This window comes from Salvelinus fontinalis, chromosome 18 (assembly GCF_029448725.1).
Source record: "Salvelinus fontinalis isolate EN_2023a chromosome 18, ASM2944872v1, whole genome shotgun sequence".
In the NCBI taxonomy this organism is placed as follows: domain Eukaryota; kingdom Metazoa; phylum Chordata; class Actinopteri; order Salmoniformes; family Salmonidae; genus Salvelinus; species Salvelinus fontinalis.
In genome coordinates, this window is record NC_074682.1 from 57055955 (window position 1) to 57077707 (window position 21753).

A 21753-nucleotide genomic window follows, 5' to 3' on the forward strand; every position below is an offset into this window, starting at 1 on the left:
AACACGCAGAGTGGAAAGTGGTCATCTTTTAATTAACGTAGACTGAACACTTATACATACAAAAACAACAAACGTGACAAAACCGAAAACAGTCCCGTGTGGTACTAACACTGACACGAGATAGAAACACCCACAAAACACACGTGAAACCCCGGCTGCCTTAGTATGATTCTCAATCAGGGACAACGATTGACAGCTGTCTCTGATTGAGAATCATACCCGGCCGAACACAAACATCCCAACATAGAAAATAACACATCGACAACCCACCCCAACTCACGCCCTGACCAACTAAATAAATACAAGAAAAGGAAAAACAGGTCAGGAACGTGACACTATCGTTCTCCTCTGGTTTCAAGGAAAGACCACTGCAATAAAGGGCTAGGGCTGATCCACCTCTGATCTGCTGTGTGCTACAAGACTGTGTTAGCCCACTGAGCTAATCATTTCTCTTACCATCCTCTGTGTGTCCAGTGCTATTATATGATATTATATGACATCGGCAACTTTCTCACCTGAGCTGAAAATAGATCATCAACCGGGAATAAAGAACATTCCATCTCCATTATGCCATGCAGTTCACCCAAAATAGCAGCCAGCATAGTTCCATTTCAATCATATGAAATGCCATGATCGTTCATTTCGTCTTGTTTTCTTTTCAGGAAGTGAGCTAGGTCTGGTTACCGGTAATTGTGGATGATGTAATGACCTTAGAATGTAGAATGTGGAATAGCTAGGATAGAATGTGAAATGGGTTCTAAAGGGGTGAATATCTGGGATTCTTACTGGAGCTATGTCAACACAGACTGGTTATTGTTAGCCACACGGTCGTTCAGCAAAATAAAAGTAATATGAGATTAGGGTCTGAGGTATCTTAACGCTTGCCAGCAACTCGTGTGTGTGTGTGTGTGTGTGTGTGTGTGTGTGTGTGTGTGTGTGTGTGTGTGTGTGTGTGTGTGTGTGTGTTAAATCAAATCAAATGTGATTTGTCACATGCTTTATAAACAGGTGTAGACTAACAGTGAAATGCTTAGTTTGTGGGCCCTTCCCGGCAATACAGAGAGAAAGAAAAATAACATGAGGAATAAATCCACAATGAGTAACGATAACTTGGCTATATACACGGGGTACCAGTACTGAGTTGACGTGCAGGGGTACCAGGTCATTTTGTTACGTTACAACCTTATTCTAAAATTGATAAAATATTTTTTTTCCCCTCATCAATATATACACAATACCCCATTATGACAAAGCAAAAAAAGGTCTTTATACATTTTTCCTAATTTATACAAAATGTAACATTTAAATATCACATTTACATAAGTTTTCAGACCCTTTACTCAGTACTTTGTTGAAGCACCTTTGGCAGTGATTACAGCCTTGAGTCTTCTTAGGTATGACGCTATAAGCTTGGCACACCTGTATTTGGGGAGTTTCTACCATTCTTCTCTGCAGATCCTCTCAAGCTCTGTCAGGTTGGATGGGGAGTGTTGCTGCACAGCTATTTTCAGGTCTCTCCAGAGATGTTCGATTGGGTTCAAGTCCGGGCTCTGGCTGGGCCACTCAAGGACATTCAGAGACGTGTACTGTTTTGTCTTGGCAGTAGGCTTAGGGTCGTTGTCCTGTTGGAAGGTGAACCTTCACCCCAGTCTGAGGTCCTGAGCGCTCTGGAGCAGGTTTTCATCAAGGATCTCTCTGTACTTTTCTCCGTTCATATTTCCCTCGATCCTGACTAGTCTCCCAGTCCCTGCCACTGAAAACATCCCCACATCATGATGCTGCCACCACCATGCTTCACCGTAGGGATGGTGCCAGGTTTCCTCCAGACGTGACGCTTGGCATTCAGGCTAAAGAGTTCAGTCTTGGTTTCATCAGACCAGAGAATCTTGTTTCTCATGGTCTGAGAGTCCTTTAGGTGGTTATTGGCAAACTCCCAAACAGGCTGTCATGTGCCTTTTACTGAGGAGTGGCTTCCGTCTGGCCAGTCTACCATAAAGGCCTGATTGGTGGAGTGCTGCAGAGATGGTTGTCCTTCTGGAAGGTTCTCCCATCTCCACGGAGGAACTCTGGAGGTCTGTCAGAGTGATCATTGGGTTCTTGGTCACCTCCCTGACCACGGCCCTTCTCCCCCGATTGCTCAGTTTGGCCGGGCGGCCAGCTCTAGGAAGAGTTTTGGTGCTTCCAAACTTCTTCCATTTTAAAATGATGGAGGCCACTGTGCTCTTGGGGACCTTCAATGCTGCAGAAATGTTTTGGTACCCTTCCCCAGATCTGTGCCTCAACACAATCCTGTCTCAGAGCTCTACGGACAATTCCTTCAACCTCATGGCTTGGTTTTTGCTCTGACGTGCACTGTCAACTGTGGGACCTTATATAGACAGGTGTGTGCCTTTCCATATCCTGTCCAATCAATTGAATTTACCACAGGTGGACTCCAATCAAGTTGTAGAAATATCTCAAGGATGATCAATGGAAACAGGATGCACCTGAGCTCAATTTCGAGTCTCATAGCAAAGAGTCTGAATACTTCAGTTTTTTATTTTTAATACATTTGCCAAAAAATCTAAAAAACCTGTTATCACTTTGTCATTACAAGGTATTGTGTGTAGATTTATGAGGGGGGGGGGGGAAACAATTTAATCAATTTTAGAATAAGGCTGTAACGTAACAAAATGTGGAAAAAGTTAAGGGGTCTGAATACTTTCCGAATGCACTGTAGGAAGGGATAAAGTGACTTGGCAACAGGATAGATAATAAGCAGTAACAGAAATGTACAATATTTGATGAGTCAAAATAGTTTGTGCAAAAAAGGTCAGCGCAGATAATTCAAAAGTTAACCAATAGCTATCAGGACTAACTATTTAGCAGTCTTATTGGTTTGGGATAGAAGCTGTTCAGCGTCTTGGTTCCAGACTTGGTGCATCGGTACCGCTTGCCATGCGGTAGCAGAGAGAACCGTCTTTAACTTGGGTGGCTGGAGTACATTTTTAGGGCCTTTCTCTGACACCGCCTGGTATGGAGGTCCTGGATGGTAGGGAGCTCGGCACCGGTGATGTACTGGGCCGTACGCATTACTCTCTGTAGCGCCTTGTGGTCGGATGCCAAGCAGTTGCCATACCAAGCGGTGATGCACTGGGCCGTACGCACTACTCTCTGTAGCGCCTTGTGGTCGAATGCCAAGCAGTTGCCATACCAAGCGGTGATGCACTGGGCCGTACGCACTACCCTCTGTAGCGCCTTGTGGTCGGATGCCAAGCAGTTGCCATACCAAGCGGTGATGCACTGGGCCGTACGCACTACCCTCTGCAGCGCCTTGTGGTCGGATGCCAAGCAGTTGCCATACCAAGCGGTGATGCACTGGGCCGTACGCACTACCCTCTGTAGCGCCTTGTGGTCGGATGCCAAGCAGTTGCCATACCAAGCGGTGATGCACTGGGCCGTAAGCACTACCCTCTGTAGCGCCTTGTGGTCGGATGCCAAGCAGTTGCCATACCAAGCGGTGATGTACTGGGCCGTACGCATTACCCTCTGTAGCGCCTTGTGGTCGGATGCCAAGCAGTTGCCATACCAAGCGGTGATGCACTGGGCCGTACGCACTACCCTCTGTAGCGCCTTGTGGTCGGATGCCAAGCAGTTGCCATACCAAGCGGTGATGTACTGGGCCGTACGCACTACCCTCTGTAGCGCCTTGTGGTCGGATGCCAAGCAGTTGCCATACCAAGCGGTGATGCACTGGGCCGTACGCACTACCCTCTGTAGCGCCTTGTGGTCGGATGCCAAGCAGTTGCCATACCAAGCGGTGATGCACTGGGCCGTACGCACTACCCTCTGCAGCGCCTTGTGGTCGGATGCCAAGCAGTTGCCATACCAAGCGGTGATGCACTGGGCCGTACGCACTACCCTCTGTAGCGCCTTGTGGTCGGATGCCAAGCAGTTGCCACACCAAGCGGTGATGTACTGGGCCGTACGCACTACCCTCTGCAGCGCCTTGTGGTCGGATGCCAAGCAGTTGCCATACCAAGCGGTGATGTACTGGGCCGTACGCATTACCCTCTGTAGCGCCTTGTGGTCGGATGCCAAGCAGTTGCCATACCAAGCGGTGATGTACTGGGCCGTACGCATTACCCTCTGTAGCGCCTTGTGGTCGGATGCCAAGCAGTTGCCATACCAAGCGGTGATGTACTGGGCCGTACGCATTACCCTCTGTAGCGCCTTGTGGTCGGATGCCAAGCAGTTGCCATACCAAGCGGTGATGCACTGGGCCGTACGCACTACCCTCTGTAGCGCCTTGTGGTCGGATGCCAAGCAGTTGCCATACCAAGCGGTGATGCAGTCCGTCAAGATGCTCTTAATTTTTTATTTTACCTTCATTTAACAAGGCAAGTCAGTTAAGAACTAAATTCTTATTTACAATGACGGCCTACACCGGCCTAACCTGGACGACGCTGGGCCAATTGTGCACCGCCCTATGGGACTCCCAATCACGGCCGGTTGTGATACAGCCTGGATTCAAACCAGGGTGTCTGTAGTGACGCTGCGCCACTCGGGAGCAGCTGTATAACTTTTTGAGGATCTGATTGCCCATGCCAAATCTTTTCAGCCTCCGAAGGTGGAAGAGGTGTTGTCATGCCTTTAACACGTCTGTGTTGGTGTGTGTGGACAGTGGACCATGATAATTCCTTAGTAATGTGGACACGGAGGAATTTGAAGCTCCCGACCTACAGTACACCACTACAGCCCAGTCGATGTGGATGGGGGGGGGGGCGTGCTCCGTTTTCTCTAGTCCATGATCAGCAGCTTGTCTTACAGACGTTGAGGGAGAGGTTGTTCTCCAGGCACCACACTGCCAGGTTCAGGGCCAAATGCAGCGGGTAAGATGTCTATTTCACCAGCCACGTTGGCAGGTGGTCAGGGCTCCCACAGCGCCAGCATTTCACTTGTGAATAAAAATAGTCAAGTAGGATCACATTTATAGTAAAATAAAGTATTTCTGCCGTGTTGTGTCATAGCTGGTAAATGAATCGCACAAAGTCTAAGAAGTACAAATCTCCTATGGCCTAACCCACCTGGTGCTGCAACACTGTCTGGCTGGGGGTTGTGCGCACGTGAAGAGCTGAATTGTAAGATTCATGTTTAGAAGTGCAGATGTAGATTGTTTAATAGTCACATGTTGCAAGGGTTGCAGGTGTGATTGCAAGGTACAGTAAAAAAATCTTAGGCTTCGAGCTCCAACATGCAGGACTTAGTAAAATAAAATAATGGAAACGGTAATTAAAAACAATATAAATAATAATAACTGTGGCAGTGATGAATAAATAAATGTTCATTTGGGTGGAGGCAGAGTTAAAACTGTTGAAGGGGTGGGGATGGGGATGTCTATAGGGGGAGTACAATGGGGGGGGAGCAGGTAGCTAACTAGTGGTGGCTAACTAGTGGTGGCTAACTAGTGGTGGCTAATTAGTGGTGGCTAACTAGTGGTGGCTAACTAGTGGTAGCTAACTTGTGGTGGCTAACTAGTGGTAGCTAACTTGTGGTGGCTAACTAGTGGTGGCTAACTAGTGGTGGCTAACTAGTGGTAGCTAACTTGTGGAGGCTAACTAGTGGTGGCTAACTAGTGGTGGCTATTCAGCAGCCTGATGGTCTGAGGGTAGAAACTATTGGCCAGTCTCTCAGTTTTTGCCATGATGCTCCTCTACTGCCCGCGTACGAGTGACTGAAGCGGGGAGAACAGGCCGAATTTCTTCAGCATCCTGAGGTTGAAGAGTAGCTGTCGTGCCTTCACTACGGTGTCCGTGTGGCTAGACCATTTCACCTTCTCTGAGATGCCGAGGACTTATTGACCGTCTCCACAGCGGCTCCGTTGATGAGGATGGGGGCGTGTCCAGCCTTGTTCCTCCTGAAGTCCACAATCCAGGTTATTTTTCGTTGTTTGACTTTCAACTGCTAGGGAAGGGAAGACAACACTTCTACTCGTCAGACTAAATCTTACAGGCGCAAACATGACTTGAGTAGCGCTTACCAAATGTTTTGTCTCATGTGATATGACTCAGGTCACAAAAAATGTAATTAAACAATATTGTTTTTGAGGTCAGGGCTTTGTGATGGCCACTCCAATACCTTGACTTTGTTGTCCTTAAGCCATTTTGCCACAACTTTGGAAGTATGCTTGGGGTCATTGTCCATTTGGAAGACCCATTTGCAAGCAAGCTTTAACTTCCTGACTGATGTCTTGAGATGTTGCTTCAATATATCCACATAATTTACTTTCCTCATGATGCCATCTATTTTGTGAAGTGCACCAGTCCCTCCTGCACCCCCACAACATGATGCTGCCACCCCCGTGCTTCACGGTTGGGATGGTGTTCTTCGGCTTGCAAGCCTTCCCCTTTTTCCTCCAAACATAACGATGGTCATTATGGCCAAACAGTTCTATTTTTGTTTCATCAGACCAGAGGACATTTCACCAAAAAGTACAATCTTTGTCCCCATGTGCAGTTGCAAACCGTAGTCTTGCTTTTTTATGGCAGTTTTGGAGCAGTGGCTTCTTCCTTGCTGAGTCGCCTTTCAGGTTATGTTGATATAAGACTCGTTTTACTGTGGATATAGATACTTTTGTACCTGTTTCCTTCAGCATCTTCACAAGGTCCTTTGCGGTTGTTCTGGGATTCATTTGCACTTTTCGCACCAAAGTACATTCATCTCTAGGAGACAGAACGCATCTCCTTCCTGAGTGGTATGACGGCAACGTGGTCCCATGGTGTTTATACTTGCGTACTATTGTTTGTACAGATGAACGTGGTACCTTCAGGCATTTGGAAATTGCTCCCAAGGGTGAACCAGACTTGTGGAGGTCTACAATTTTTTCTGAGGTCTTGGCTGATTTCTTTTGATTTTCCCATGATGTCAAGCAAAGAGGCACGGAGTTTGAAGGTCGGCCTTGAAATGCATCCACAGGTACACCTCCAATTGACTCAAATTATGTCAATTAGCCTATCAGAAGCTTCTAAAGCCATGACATCCTTTTCTGGAATTTTCCTAGCTGTTTAAAGGCACAGTCAACTTAGTGTATGTAAACTCCTGACCCACTGGAATTGTGATAGGGTGAATTATAAGTGAAATAATCTGTCTGTAAACAATTGTTGGAAAAATGACTTGTGTCATGCACAAAGTAATGTCCTAACCGACTTGTCAAAAAAGATAGTTTGTTAACAAGATATTTGTGGAGTGGTTGAAAAACAAGTTTTAATTACTCCAACCTAAGTGTAGGTAAACTTCTGACTTCAACTGTACGTACAGTCACTGTGAAGCCAGTAACCAAAGTGTTAAATTCCTCAATGTTATCGGATGAATCCCGGAACATATTTCATTAAACTGTTGGGGTGTGTGGGTTTGTATGTATGAAGTTTGGGTCTAATGTATCTTTTTTTTGCCAAGGGAATGGAATCCAAAAACGGTGAAATCAGACAAAAGATTCCTGCATGTTTATGATTAGCTGGTTGCTCTGGGCAGTGGCACATAGTAAAATGGTTAATGTTCCAAGCCAGCAACACACGCACCAATTATATATATATACACACACACACACACACACACACACACACACACACACACACACACACACACACACACACACACACACACACACACACACACACACACACACACATCTGCAACATATGCATGCACACGCATACACTCACAGTTTGCTGACAGTTGATCTCATGCAGCAATCAAGTAGCACCGTTTTTCTGTCTTGGTGTCACGACTTCTACCGAAGTCGTTGCCTCTCCTTGTCCGGGCGGTGTTCGGCGGTCGACTTCACCGGCCTTCTAGCCATCATCGATCCACTTTTCATTTTCCATTGGTTTTGTCTTGTCTTCCCACACACCTGTTGTCAATCCCATTCATTACCTGTTGTGTATTTAACCCTCTGTTTCCCTTCATGTGTTTGTCAGAGATTGTTCGTTGTCAAGTGTTGTGTGTTCTGTGTATAGGTGTGCTATGGGTCTTCATACCCAGATTTTTGTATTATAATTTTCCGTGAGTGTTATGGAGCTAATTACTGGGACTATTATTAAAGTACTCCATGCTACACTCTATTTTGACTCTCCTGCGCCTGACTTCCTCTGCCACCTATACACGCCATTGTGACAGAATCTCTGACCATAAAATATGAAGTCAGCAGGAGAGGACACGACGCCCATGGAGGTGGAAAAGCGCGTTATAGACCAAGCGAAGGAGATTGACTGTTTGAGCGCCCTCATGGATCGCATTGTCCAGAATATGGATCGCTGGGAGAGACAGGGAGTTTCTCCAGCGCCTCCACTGCCACAACGGGGATTTACTTTTAACGCGTTTTCCCCACCTGAACCTAACAAAATCCGTTTACCCCTACCCACGGGTTACAACGGTGATACTGCAGGCTGCCAGGGTTTCCTCCTTAAACTGAACTTATATCTGGCCACGGTCTCCCCAGTACCATCCGACCGGGAGAAGAGTTCCGCCCTCGTCTCATGCCTCACCGGGAAAGCCCGGGAGTGGGCCAGCGCTGTGTATAGAGAGGAGAATGCAGTGTTGGACCATTTTGAGGAGTTCACCCTTTATTTTAGGAGAGTATTCGACCATCCTCCCGAAGGAAAAACGGCGGGTGAGCTCCTCTATCATCTGAGGCAGGAGACGAGGAGTGCCCAGGAGTTTGCTTTGGAGTTTAGGACCTTGGCTGCCGGCGCTGGATGGAGCGACAGGGCCCTGATCGACCAGTACCGCTGTAGTCTACGCGAGGACGTTCGTCGGGAGCTGGCCTGTAGAGACACCACCCTCAACTTCGACCAGCTGGTGGATATGTCCATCAGGCTGGACAACATGCTGGCTACTCGGGGACGTCTAGATCGGGGTCTGGTTGTTCCATCCTCCCGCACTCTCTCTCCCGAATCTATGGAATTGGGAGGGATGGTGCGCAGGGAGACCGGAGGGGGTACCCACTTGAGCACCATCTATGATCGCAGAGATCACACTGCTGATCGGTGCCGGGTTGGTTCCTCTGGGAATAGAGAAGGCAGGCAGGGCACTTTGGCATCACCCCAGGTGAGTAGGCACCATACTCATCCAGAGCCCTCTGCTGCACTTATGTTTGTCTCTGTCACTTTTCCGGATTTTTCCTTGCATTCCCAGTATAAGGCGCTAGTAGATTCAGGCGCGGCTGGGAATTTCATTAATAAAAATTTAGCTCATAGTTTAGGGATTCCTATTGTTTCTGTGGATATGCCTTTCCCTATTCATGCCTTAGATAGTCGACCATTAGGGTCAGGTTTTATCAGGGAGGTCACCGCACCGTTGAATATGATAACGCAGGAGGGTCACAAGGAGAAGATTAGTCTTTTCCTTATTGATTCCCCTGCGTATTCTGTGGTGCTAGGTCTACCCTGGTTAGCGTGTCATAACCCCACTGTTTCTTGGCCACAGAGGGCTCTCACGGGGTGGTCGCGAGAGTGCTCAGGTAGGTGTTTAGGGGTTTCCGTTGGTGCTACTACGGTGGAAAGTCCAGACCAGGTCTCCACCGTGCGCATTCCCCCTGAATATGCCGATTTGGCACTCGCCTTCTGTAAAAAGAAGGCGACTCAATTACCACCCCATCGACAGGGGGATTGTGCGATAGATCTCCTGGTAGACGCTGCATATCCCAGGAGTCACGTGTATCCCCTGTCGCAAGCGGAGACGGTGGCTATGGATTCATATATCTCTGAATCCCTGCGTCAGGGGTTCATTCAGCCATCCATTTCACCCGCTTCTTCGAGTTTCTTTTTTGTGAAGAAGAAGGATGGTGGTTTACGCCCGTGCATTGATTATCGAGGTCTCAATAAAATCACGGTGAAATATAGTTACCCGCTACCTCTGATAAATACAGTTATGGAATCAATGCGTGGGGCACGCTTCTTCACAAAATTGGATCTCAGGAGTGCGTATAATCTGGTGCGTATTCGGAAGGGTGATGAGTGGAAGACGGCATTTAGCACCACCTCAGGTCATTATGAGTACCTGGTCATGCCATATGGGTTGATGAATGCTCCATCAGTCTTCCAATCATTTGTAGATGAGATATTCAGGGACCTGCACGGGCAGGGTGTAGTGGTGTATATAGATGATATTCTGATATACTCCGCTACCCGCGCCGAGCATGTGTCCCTGGTGCGCAGGGTGCTTGGTCGCCTGTTGGAGCATGATCTATATGTCAAGGCTGAGAAATGCTTGTTCTTCCAACAATCCATCTCCTTCCTAGGGCATCGGATTTCCACTTCAGGAGTGGAAATGGAGAGCGACCGCATTACAGCCGTGCGTAATTGGCCGACTCCAACCACGGTAAAGGAGGTGCAGCGTTTTTTGGGGTTTGCCAATTACTACCGGAGATTTATCCGGGGTTTTGGTCAGGTTGCGGCTCCCATTACCTCACTGCTAAAGGGGGGTCCGGTGCGCTTGAAGTGGTCGGCTGAGGCGAACAGGGCTTTTGGACACCTGAAGACTCTGTTTACCTCGGCGCCTGTGTTGGCTCATCCGGATCCCTCTTTGCCATTCATGGTAGAGGTGGACGCATCCGAAGCTGGGATAGGAGCAGTGCTCTCTCAGCGTTCGGGTGTGCCACTGAAGCTTCGCCCCTGTGCTTTTTTTTCGAAGAAGCTCAGCCCGGCGGAGCGAAACTATGATGTGGGGGACCGAGAGCTGTTGGCTGTCGTAGAAGCCTTGAAGGTGTGGAGGCACTGGCTTGAGGGGGCTAAACACCCTTTTCTCATCTGGACTGACCACCGCAATCTGGAGTACATCCGGCAGGCGAAGAGAATGAATCCTCGCCAGGCAAGGTGGGCCATGTTTTTCACTCGTTTTGTGTTTACTCTTACTTACAGACCAGGCTCCCAGAACGTCAAGGCAGACGCATTGTCTCGGCTGTATGACACAGAGGAGCGGTCCATGGATCCCACTCCCATACTCCCAGCTTCGTGTTTGGTGGCGCCAGTAGTGTGGGAGCTGGACGCGGACATTGAGCGGGCGTCACGTGCAGAGCCCTCTCCTCCTGAGTGTCCAGCTGGTCGTCTGTACGTTCCGTCTGCTGTCCGCGACCGATTGATCTATTGGGCTCACACGTCACCCTCCTCTGGTCATCCTGGGATAGGTCGGACGATGCGCTGTCTTGATGGGAGGTACTGGTGGCCCACTTTAGCTAAGGACGTGAGGATTTATGTTTCCTCCTGCTCGGTGTGCGCCCAGTGCAAGGCTCCTAGACACCTGCCTAGAGGTAAGCTTCAACCTTTACCTGTTCCTCAACGGCCGTGGTCGCACCTGTCGGTGGATTTTTTGACTGATCTTCCACCTTCACAGGGTTACACCACGATCTTGGTCGTTGTGGATCGGTTTTCGAAGTCCTGTCGTCTCCTCCCTTTGCCCGGTCTCCCTACGGCCTTACAAACTGCAGAGGCCCTGTTTACACACGTTTTCCGGCACTATGGGGTGCCTGAGGATATAGTGTCTGATCGGGGTCCCCAGTTCACATCAAGGGTCTGGAAGGCGTTCATGGAACGTCTGGGGATCTCGGTTAGTCTTACCTCAGGTTTTCACCCCGAGAGTAATGGGCAGGTGGAGAGAGTTAACCAGGATGTGGGCAGGTTTCTGCGGTCCTATTGCCAGGACCGGCCGGGGGAGTGGGCGAAGTTCGTGCCCTGGGCTGAGATGGCCCAGAACTCGCTACGTCACTCCTCCACTAACCTTACTCCTTTTCAATGTGTATTAGGGTATCAGCTGGTTCTGGCTCCTTGGCATCAGAGTCAGACCGAGGCTCCTGCGGTGGACAATTGGTTTCGGCACGCTGAGGAAACCTGGGAGGCAGCCCACGTCCACCTTCAGCGTGCCATAAGGCGCCAGAAAATTGGCGCAGACCGTCGCCGCAGTGAGGCCCCGGTGTTCGCACCAGGGGACAGGGTCTGGCTCTTGACCCGAAACCTGCCCCTCCGCCTGCTCTGCCGGAAGCTGGGTCCGCGGTTTGTGGGGCCGTTTAAAGTCCTGAGGAGAGTGAACGAGGTATGTTATAGGTTACAACTGCCCACTAATTACCGTATTAACCCCTCGTTCCATGTGTCTCTCCTCAGGCCGGTGGTGGCTGGCCCGCTCCAGGAGGCTGAAGTGCGTGAAGTTCCTCCGCCTCCTCTAGACATCGAGGGGGTCCCGGCGTACTCTGTTCGATCCATTTTGGATTCGAGACGTCGGGCGAGGGGCCTTCAGTACCTCGTGGACTGGGAGGGGTACGGGCCGGAGGAGAGATGCTGGGTTCCGGTGGAGGACGTTTTAGATCCTTCTATGTTAAAAGAATTCCACCGCCTCCATCCGGATCGCCCTGCACCTCGCCCTCCGGGTCGTCCCCGAGGTCGGTGTCGACGCGCTGCTGGAGCCGCGCGTCAGGGGGGGGGGTAATGTCACGACTTCTACCGAAGTCGTTGCCTCTCCTTGTCCGGGCGGTGTTCGGCGGTCGACTTCACCGGCCTTCTAGCCATCATCGATCCACTTTTCATTTTCCATTGGTTTTGTCTTGTCTTCCCACACACCTGTTGTCAATCCCATTCATTACCTGTTGTGTATTTAACCCTCTGTTTCCCTTCATGTGTTTGTCAGAGATTGTTCGTTGTCAAGTGTTGTGTGTTCTGTGTATAGGTGTGCTATGGGTCTTCATACCCAGATTTTTGTATTATAATTTTCCGTGAGTGTTATGGAGCTAATTACTGGGACTATTATTAAAGTACTCCATGCTACACTCTATTTTGACTCTCCTGCGCCTGACTTCCTCTGCCACCTATACACGCCATTGTGACACTTGGGCACTGTAGCCACAGAGTGATGTGGATATTTAGACTACGGGGGCCCAAGCAGGACATTATTGTGGCTGAGGATCAAAGCAGACATCCTATCGGTGACAAGTGCCAGGAGGTTATGAGGTCTGGGGAGAAATAAACCTCCTTCTAAAGTGAATGTCAAAACCTACAGAACAGGCTGCGTCCCCGATGGCCGCGTCCCCGATGGCCGCGTCCCCGTTGGTTGAGTCCCCGATGGCCGCGTCCCCGATGGCCGCGTCCCCGTTGGCCGCGTCCCCGATGGCCGCGTCCCCGTTGGTTGAGTCCCCGATGGTTGAGTCCCCGATGGTTGAGTCCCTGATGGCTGAGTCCCTGATGGCTTCGTCCCCGATGGATGCGTCCCCGATGGCCGCGACCCGTTGGTTGAGTCCCTGATGGCTTCGTCCCTGAGAGCACTAATGACTTTAGGGCCCATATTGGCTCTGATCAAAAGATGTGCACTATATATAGGGAATAGGGTGCCATAGGGCTCTGGTCTAAAGTAGTGCACTCTATAGGGAATATGGTATTATTTGGGACTCCAGTCAGTACAAATAAAGCTTTACCAGAGAGTCTGAAATGTCCCTCGTATGACTTAGATATATGTACAACTGTACATTCAATCAAATGTGTTTTTTGTGGGTCTGGAATTGAAGTGAGAGATCTTTAACAACTCTTGGTTCAGTAAAAATTATTAACCAATATTTTATATATTATATCTGGTACTATCCCCAAGGTTTGGAAAGTGGTCCATGTACTCCTCCCCTTCACAAAGGTCGTGACCCTTGTGACCTTAATAAATTTCGCCAAATTATTAAACGTTTTTTGCCTTGTTAAAATATTGGAATCATTTAATAATTCTCAGCTAAGATCTTTCTTATCTTTGAAATGTATTCTAAATGTACATCAGTCGGGATTTATGCCAGGTTCATAGCACTGTCTCTACTGCATCCCAAGTTATAAATGATGTGGTTATAATTGTATGGATAAAAGGCATCATTCTGCTGCCCTCTTCATTGACCTGTCAAAGCTCAGCTCACTGGTCACGATAACAACACCCACCCGTAGCAAGTGCTCCAGCAGGTATATCTCACTGGTCATCCCCAAAGCCAGCACCTCCTTTGGCCGACTTTCCTTTCAGGTCTCTACTGCCAATTACTGGAACGAATTGCAAAAATCGCTGAAGCTGGAGACTTACATTACCCTCACTAACTTTAAACATCAGCTATCTGAGCAGCTAACTGATCGCTGCAGCTGTACATAGTCCATCTGTAAATAGCCCACCCAATCTACCTACCTCATCCCCATATTGTTTTTATTTACTTTTCTGCTCTTTTGCACACCAGTATCACTACTTACACACCATCATCTGCACATCAATCACTCCAGTGTTAATCTGCTAAATTGTAATTACTCCGCTACTATGATCTATTTATTGCCTTTCCTCCTCATGCCATTTGCACACACTGTATATAGACTTTCTTTTTTCCTATTGTGTTATTGACTGTACGCTTGTTTATTCCATGTGTAACTCTGTGTTGTTGTTTGTGTCGCACTGCTTTGCTTTATCTTGGCCAGGTCACAGTTGTAAATGAGAACTGTTGCCTACCTGGTTAAATAAAGGTGAAATAAATAAAGGCTTTTGATACTATTAATCACTCACTGCTAATACAGAGGCTTTCCTCAATTGGACTAGACCAGGCTGCATGTAACTGTTTTAAACATTACTTGATAGATAGAACTCCACGTGTATCTACAGATTGAATTAAATCAGGTTTCCTGGATATTACGAAAGTGGTTGATTTTGGGTCCTGTATCTTAAGGACAAGGCAAACATTTCTGCAAATGTATAAAAAATAAAATACAGAAATATCTTATTTATATAAATATTCAGACTCTTTGCTGTGAGACTCGAATTTGAGCTCAGGTGCATCCTGTTTCCATTGATCCTCCTTGAGATATTTCTACAACTTGATTGGAGTCCACCTGTGGTAAATTCAATTGATTGGACATGATTTGGAAAGGCACACACCTGTCTAAATAAGGTCCCACAGTTGACAGTGCATGTCAGAGCAAAAATCAAGCCATGAGGTTGAAGGAATTGTCCGTAGAGCTCTGAGACAGGATTGTGTTGAGGCACAGATCTGGGGAAGGGTACCAAAACATTTCTGCAGCATTGAAGGTCCCCAAGAACACAGTGGCCTCCATCATTCTTAAATGGAAGACGTTTGGAACCACCAAGACTCTTCCTATAGCTGGCCGCCCGGCCAAACTGAGCAATCGGGGAGAAGGGCCTTGGTCAGGGAGGTGACCAAGAACCCGATGGTCACTCTTACAGAGCTTGAGAGTTCCTCTGTGGAGATGGGAGAACCTTCCAGAAGGACAACCATCTCTGCAGCACTCCACCAATCAGGCTTTTATGGTAGAGTGGCCAGACTGAAGCCACTCCTCAGTAAAAGGCACATGACAGCCCGCTTTGAGTTTGCCAAAAGGCACCTAAAGACTATCAGACCATGAGAAACAAGATGAATGGAGCAAAGTACTGAGAGATCCTTGATGACAACCTGCTCCAGAGCTCTCAGGACCTCAGACTGGGGCGAAGGTTCACCTTCCAACAGGACAACAACCCTAAGCACACAGCCAAGACAATGCAGGAGTGGCTTCGGGACCAGTCTCTGAATGTCCTTGAGTGGCCCAGCCAGAGCCTGAATTGAACACGATCTAACATCTTTGAAGAGACCTGGAAATAGCTGTGCAGCAACACTCCCCATCCAACCTGACAGAGCTTGAGACGATCTGCAGAGAAGAATGGGAGAAACTCCCCAAATACAGGTGTGCCAAGCTTGTAGCGGCATCGCTGCCAAAGGTGCTTCAACAAAGTCTGAATACTGATGTAAATGTGATATTTAAGTGTTTTTTTTAAAAACAGTTTTTACTATGTCATTATGGGGTGTTTGATGAGGGGGGAAAAACAGTGTAATCCATTTTAGAATAAGGCTGTAACGTAACAACATTTGGAAAAAGTCAAGGGTTCTGTGTTGTTCTCTAGAGTGCATAAAAATAACTCGATGATTTTACCATTTGTCCTTTGGATGGTGTCCATATTGAGCGTGTCCATACTTACAAATATCTGGCCATCTGGATAGATGAAAAGCTGTCTTTAAAAAAAAAAAGCTTATTGACAAGTTAAGAAAGCTGAGAATAAAACCTATCTTCTATAGAAATAGGTCCTGCCTCTCGATAAAGAGCAGAAAGCAGATTATTCATTCGACGTTCCTATCGGTCCTAGACTATGGTGACATCGTCTACATGAACGCAGCTGCTACTTCATTAGCCGGTAGATGTAGTTTATCATAACACACGGTTCTTTATTACAGCACTTTGATATATCAGCTGATGTAAAAAGGACTATATAAATACATTTGATTTGATATTACAGGCGACAGTACTAATCACTGTATTCTCTACCAGAAAGTTGATTGGACCTCTTTGATATCTCCTGAGTGACGCAGCGGTCTAAGGCCCTGCATCTCAGTGCAAGAGGCGTCACTACAGTCCCTGGTTCGAATCCAGGCTATATCACACCCGGCTGTGATTGGGAGTCCCACAATTGGCCCCGCGTCGTCCGGGTTTGGCCGGGGTAGGCAGTCATTGTAAATAAGAACTTGTTCTTAACTGACTTGCCTAGTTAAATAAAACCTTTATTTTTTTTTACACGTAGGCTGATACATTCCTATGTTATCGTTTAGAAAAAGCTATTTTTGTAAAAGTCCCAATGTACTTAAAACTTTAGACATATGAGTGATCACACCCAGTCTCAGGGAAATTCCTTTGGTCTCTGCTGAGTTAACTAAATGCTGATTTACCTTTCTTGCACTTTATTTATGGTACAATCTTCAAAATGTCCTTAAATGTGATGTTTTGGTGCCTCTTGGGTAATTTAGACAGCTGATTGAGGACCTTATTAATGATGAATGTGATGTTCTGGTGCCTCTTGGGTAATTTAGACAGCTGATTGAGGACCTTATTAATGATGAATGTGATGTTCTGGTGCCTCTTGGGTAATTTAGACAGCTGATTGAGGACCTTATTAATGATGAATGTGATGTTCTGGTGCCTCTTGGGTAATTCAGACAGCTGATTGAGGACCGTATTACTGATGAATGTGATGTTCTGGTGCCTCTTGGGTAATTCAGACAGCTGATTGAGGACCGTATTACTGATGAATGTGATGTTCTGGTGCCTCTTGGGTAATTCAGACAGCTGATTGAGGACCTTATTACTGATGAATGTGATGTTCTGGTGCCTCTTGGGTAATTCAGACAGCTGATTGAGGACCTTATTACTGATGAATGTGATGTTCTGGTGCCTCTTGGGTAATTCAGACAGCTGATTGAGGACCGTATTACTGATGAATGTGATGTTCTGGTGCCTCTTGGGTAATTCAGACAGCTGATTGAGGACCGTATTACTGATGAACGTGTTTGTTTTTTATGACCATGTTGTTCTTTCTGCTTGTATTTATATTGATGTGTGTATTTTCTGTAATTTATTCTAATTCAGGGCTCAGCTGTAAAAGAGCCCTTGGTCTCAGTATGACTCTTCTGATAAAAACAGATTTTGTTGAATGAAATTCAACTGTTTTTCCTCAGTTTCAAGGAAATATGTTATTTTCAATGGCTTGGTGTTAGCATTTGAATGCTATCCAGAGAGAGGCATTTAGTCAACATGTTCTGGAGTCCTGGTGCCTCAGAGGCAGATACGTTAACGAATTCCTCTAACAAGCTTATCTCAGACAAGACGTGGTGACAAACCAGACCAAGTCAAAGATAGTAGGAAGAGTTTTTTGGGGGCACAGAGCTATTTTTGGTGCCCTCCATTCTGTAGCCAAATAGGCCTAACCTACACCTCCTTACACGTGGCTTTCAATTCAGAGGACTTTATCGGCATGGGAAACATATGTAAACATTGCCAAAGCAAGTGAAATAGATAAACAAAGGTGAAATAAACTATAACAAATTAACAGTAAACATGACACTCACAAAAGTTCCAAAAGAATAAAGACATTTCAAACACTATGTACAGTGTTGTAATGATGTACAAAAGAGAAAATAAATCAACATAAATATGGGTTGTATTTACAATGGTGTTTGTTCTTCATTGGTTTCCCTTTTCTTGTGGCAACAGGTCACAAATCTTGCTGCTGTGATGTCACACTGTGGTATTTCACCCAGTAGATATGGGAGTTTATCAAAATTGGGTTTGTTTTCGAATTCTTGGTGGATCTGTGTAATCTGAGGGAAATATGTGTCTCTAATATGGTCATACATTTGGCAGGAGGTTAGGAAGTGCAGCTCAGTTTCCACCTCATTTTGTGGGCAGTGTGCACATAGCCTGTCTTCTCTTGAGAGCCAGGTCTGCCTACGGCGGCCTTTCTCAATAGCAAGGCTATGCTCACTGAGTCTGTACATAGTCAAAGCTTTCCTTAAATTTGGTTCAGTCACAGTGGTCAGGTATTCTGCTACTGTGTACTCTCTGTTTAGGGTGAAAAAGCATTACAATTTGCTCTGCTTGTTTGTTAATTACATGACACATTGGAAATAATTCTCTTTTTGTTTTCTCATGATTTGGTTGGGTCTAATAGTGTTGCTGTCCAGGGGATCTGTGGGATCTGTTTGTGTTTCTGAACGGAGCCCCAGGACCAGCTTGCTTAGGGGATTCTCCTCCAGAGTCTGTCTGTAGGTGATGGCTTTGTTATGGAAGGTTGGGAATCGCTTCCTTTTAGGTGGTTGTAGAATTTAACGGCTCTTTTCTGGATTTTATTAATTAGAGGGTATCGGCCTAATTCTACTCTGCATGCATTATTTGGTGTTTTACGTTGTACACAGAGGATATTGTTGCAGAATTCTGCATGCAGAATCCCATTTTGTGAATTATTGGTTGGTGAGCAGACCCCAGACCTCACAAAAATAAAGGGCAATGGGTTCCAGTATTTTTTAGACAGATCCTAATTAGTATGTACAATGTTATGTTCCTTTTGATGGCGTAGAAGGCCCTTCTTGCCTTGTCTCTCAGATCATTCACAGCTTTGTGGAAGTTACCTGTGGCTCTGATGTTTAGCCCAAGATATGTATAGTTTTTTGTGTGCTCTGGGGCAACGGTGTCTAGATGGAATTTGTATTTGTGGTCCGGACAACTGGACCTTTTTTGGAACACCATTATTTTGGTCCTACTGAGATTTACTGTCAGGGCCCAGGTCTGACAGAATCTGTGCAGAAGATCTAGGTGCTGCTGTAGGCCCTCCTTGGTTGGAGACAGAAGCACCAGATCATCAGCAAACAGTAGACATTTGACTTCAGATTCTAGTAGGGTGAGGCCAGGTGCTGCAGACTGTTCTAGTGCCCGCGCCAATACCATTGATATAGATGTTGAAGAGGGTGGGGCTTAAACTGCATCCCTGTCTCACCCCACGCCCTGTGGAAAGAAATGTGTGTTTTTTCCCCCCAATTTAATTGCACACTTGTCGTTTGTGAACATGGATTTTATAATGTTGTATGTTTTTCCCCCCCATCCCCACTTTCCATCAATTTGTATAGCAGAGGCATCAATGATCATGAGGAAGGTGAGGGATCAGCCCAGAACTACATGGCAGGACCTGGTCAATGACCTGAAGAGAGCTGGGACCACAGTCTCAAAGAAAATCATTAGTAACACACTACGCCGTCATGGATTAAAATCCTGCAGCGCACGCAAGGTCCCCCTGCTCAAGCCAGCGAATGTCCAGGCCCGTCTGAAGTTTGCCAATGACCATCTGGATGATCCAGAGGAGGAATAGGAGAAGGTCATGTGGTCTGATGAGACAAAAATAGAGCTTTTTGGTCTAAACTCCACTCGCCGTGTTTGGAGGAAGAAGAAGGATGAGTACAACCCCAAGAACACCATCCCAACCGTGAAGCATGGAGGTGGAAACATCATTCTTTGGGGATGCTTTTCTGCAAAGGGGACAGGACGACTGCACCGTATTGAGGGGAGGATGGATGGGGCCATGTATCGCGAGATCTTGGCCAACAACCTCCTTCCCTCAGTAAGAGCATTGAAGATGGGTCGTGGCTGGGTCTTCCAGCATGACAACGACCCGAAATACACAGCCAGGGAAACTAAGGAGTGGCTCCGTAAGAAGCATCTCAAGGTCCTGGAGTGGCCTAGCCAGTCTCCAGACCTGAACCCAATAGAAAATCTTTGGAGGGAGCTGAAAGTCCGTATTTCCCAGCGACAGCCCCGAAACCTGAAGGATCTGGAGAAGGTCTGTATGGAGGAGTGGGCCAAAATCCCTGCTGCAGTGTGTGCAAACCTGGTCAAGAACTACAGGAAACGTATGATCTCTGTAATTGCAAACAAAGGTTTCTGTACCAAATATTAAGTTCTGCTTTTCTGATGTATCAAATACTTATGTCATGCAATAAAGTGCAAATGAATTACTTAAAAATCATACAATGTGATTTTCTGGATTTTTTTGTTTTAGATTCCGTCTCTCACAGTTGAAGTGTACCTATGATAAAAATGACAGATCTCTACATGCTTTGTAAGTAGGAAAACCTGCAAAATCGGCAGTGTATCAAAAACTTGTTCTCCCCGCTGTATATTTACCCCCAAAATATATGGGGGATTGGAAATGATGCAGACAATTACATTGATGGAAGCAACAATCTTTCCGCAATATTAAGCTGATTATAAAAAAAAATTATAAAATAAAAAAACTCATGCAAGCGGTAAAATGTCATTGAAAGAAAAGACTGGGATTAACTAGGAGGAGACTGGAGACTGGGATTAACTAGGAGGAGACTGTAGACGGGATTAACCAGGAGGAGACTGGGATTAACCAGGAGGAGACTGGGGACTGGGATTAACCAGGAGGAGACTGGAGACTGGGATTAACCAGGAGGAGACTGGCATTAACCAGGAGGAGACTGGCATTAACCAGGAGGAGACTGGCATTAACCAGGAGGAGACTGGAGACTGGGATTAACCAGGAGGAGACTGGAGACTGGGATTAACTAGGAGGAGACCGGGATTAACCAGGAGGAGACTGGAGACTGGGATTAACTAGGAGGAGACTGGGATTAACTAGGAGGATACTGGAGACTGGGATTAACTAGGAGGAGACTGGAGACTGGGATTAACCAGGAAGAGATTGGAGACTGGGATTAACCAGGAGGAGACAGGCATTAACCAGGAGGAGACTGTAGACTGGGATTAACCAGGAGGAGACTGGAGACTGGTTTTAATAGGAAGAGATTGGAGACTGAGATTAGCCAGGAGGAGACTGGCATTAACCAGGAGGCTGGGATTAACCAGGAAGAGATTGGAGACTGGGATTAACCAGGAGGAGACTGGCATTAACCAGGAGGAGACTGTAGACTGGCATTAACCAGGAGGAGACTGTAGACTGGGATTAGCCAGGAGGAGACTGTAGACTGGGATTAACTAGGATGAGACTGGAGACTGGCATTAACCAGGAGGAGACTGGAGACTGGGATTAACCAGGAGGAGACTGTAGACTGGGATTAACTAGGTTTAACCAGGAGGAGACTGGGATTAACTAGGAGGAGACTGTAGACTGGGATTAACTAGGAGGAGACTGTAGACTGGGATTAACTAGGAGGAGACTGGGATTAACTAGGAGGAGACTGGAGACTGGGATTAACTAGGAGGAGACTGTAATTAACCAGGAGGAGACTGGAGACTGGAATTAACCAGGAGGAGACTGGGATTAACTAGGTGGAGACTGGGATTAACCAGGATGAGACTGGGATTAACTAGGAGGAGACTGTAGACTGGGATTAACCAGGAGGAGACTGGAGACTGGGATTAACCAGGAAGAGATTGG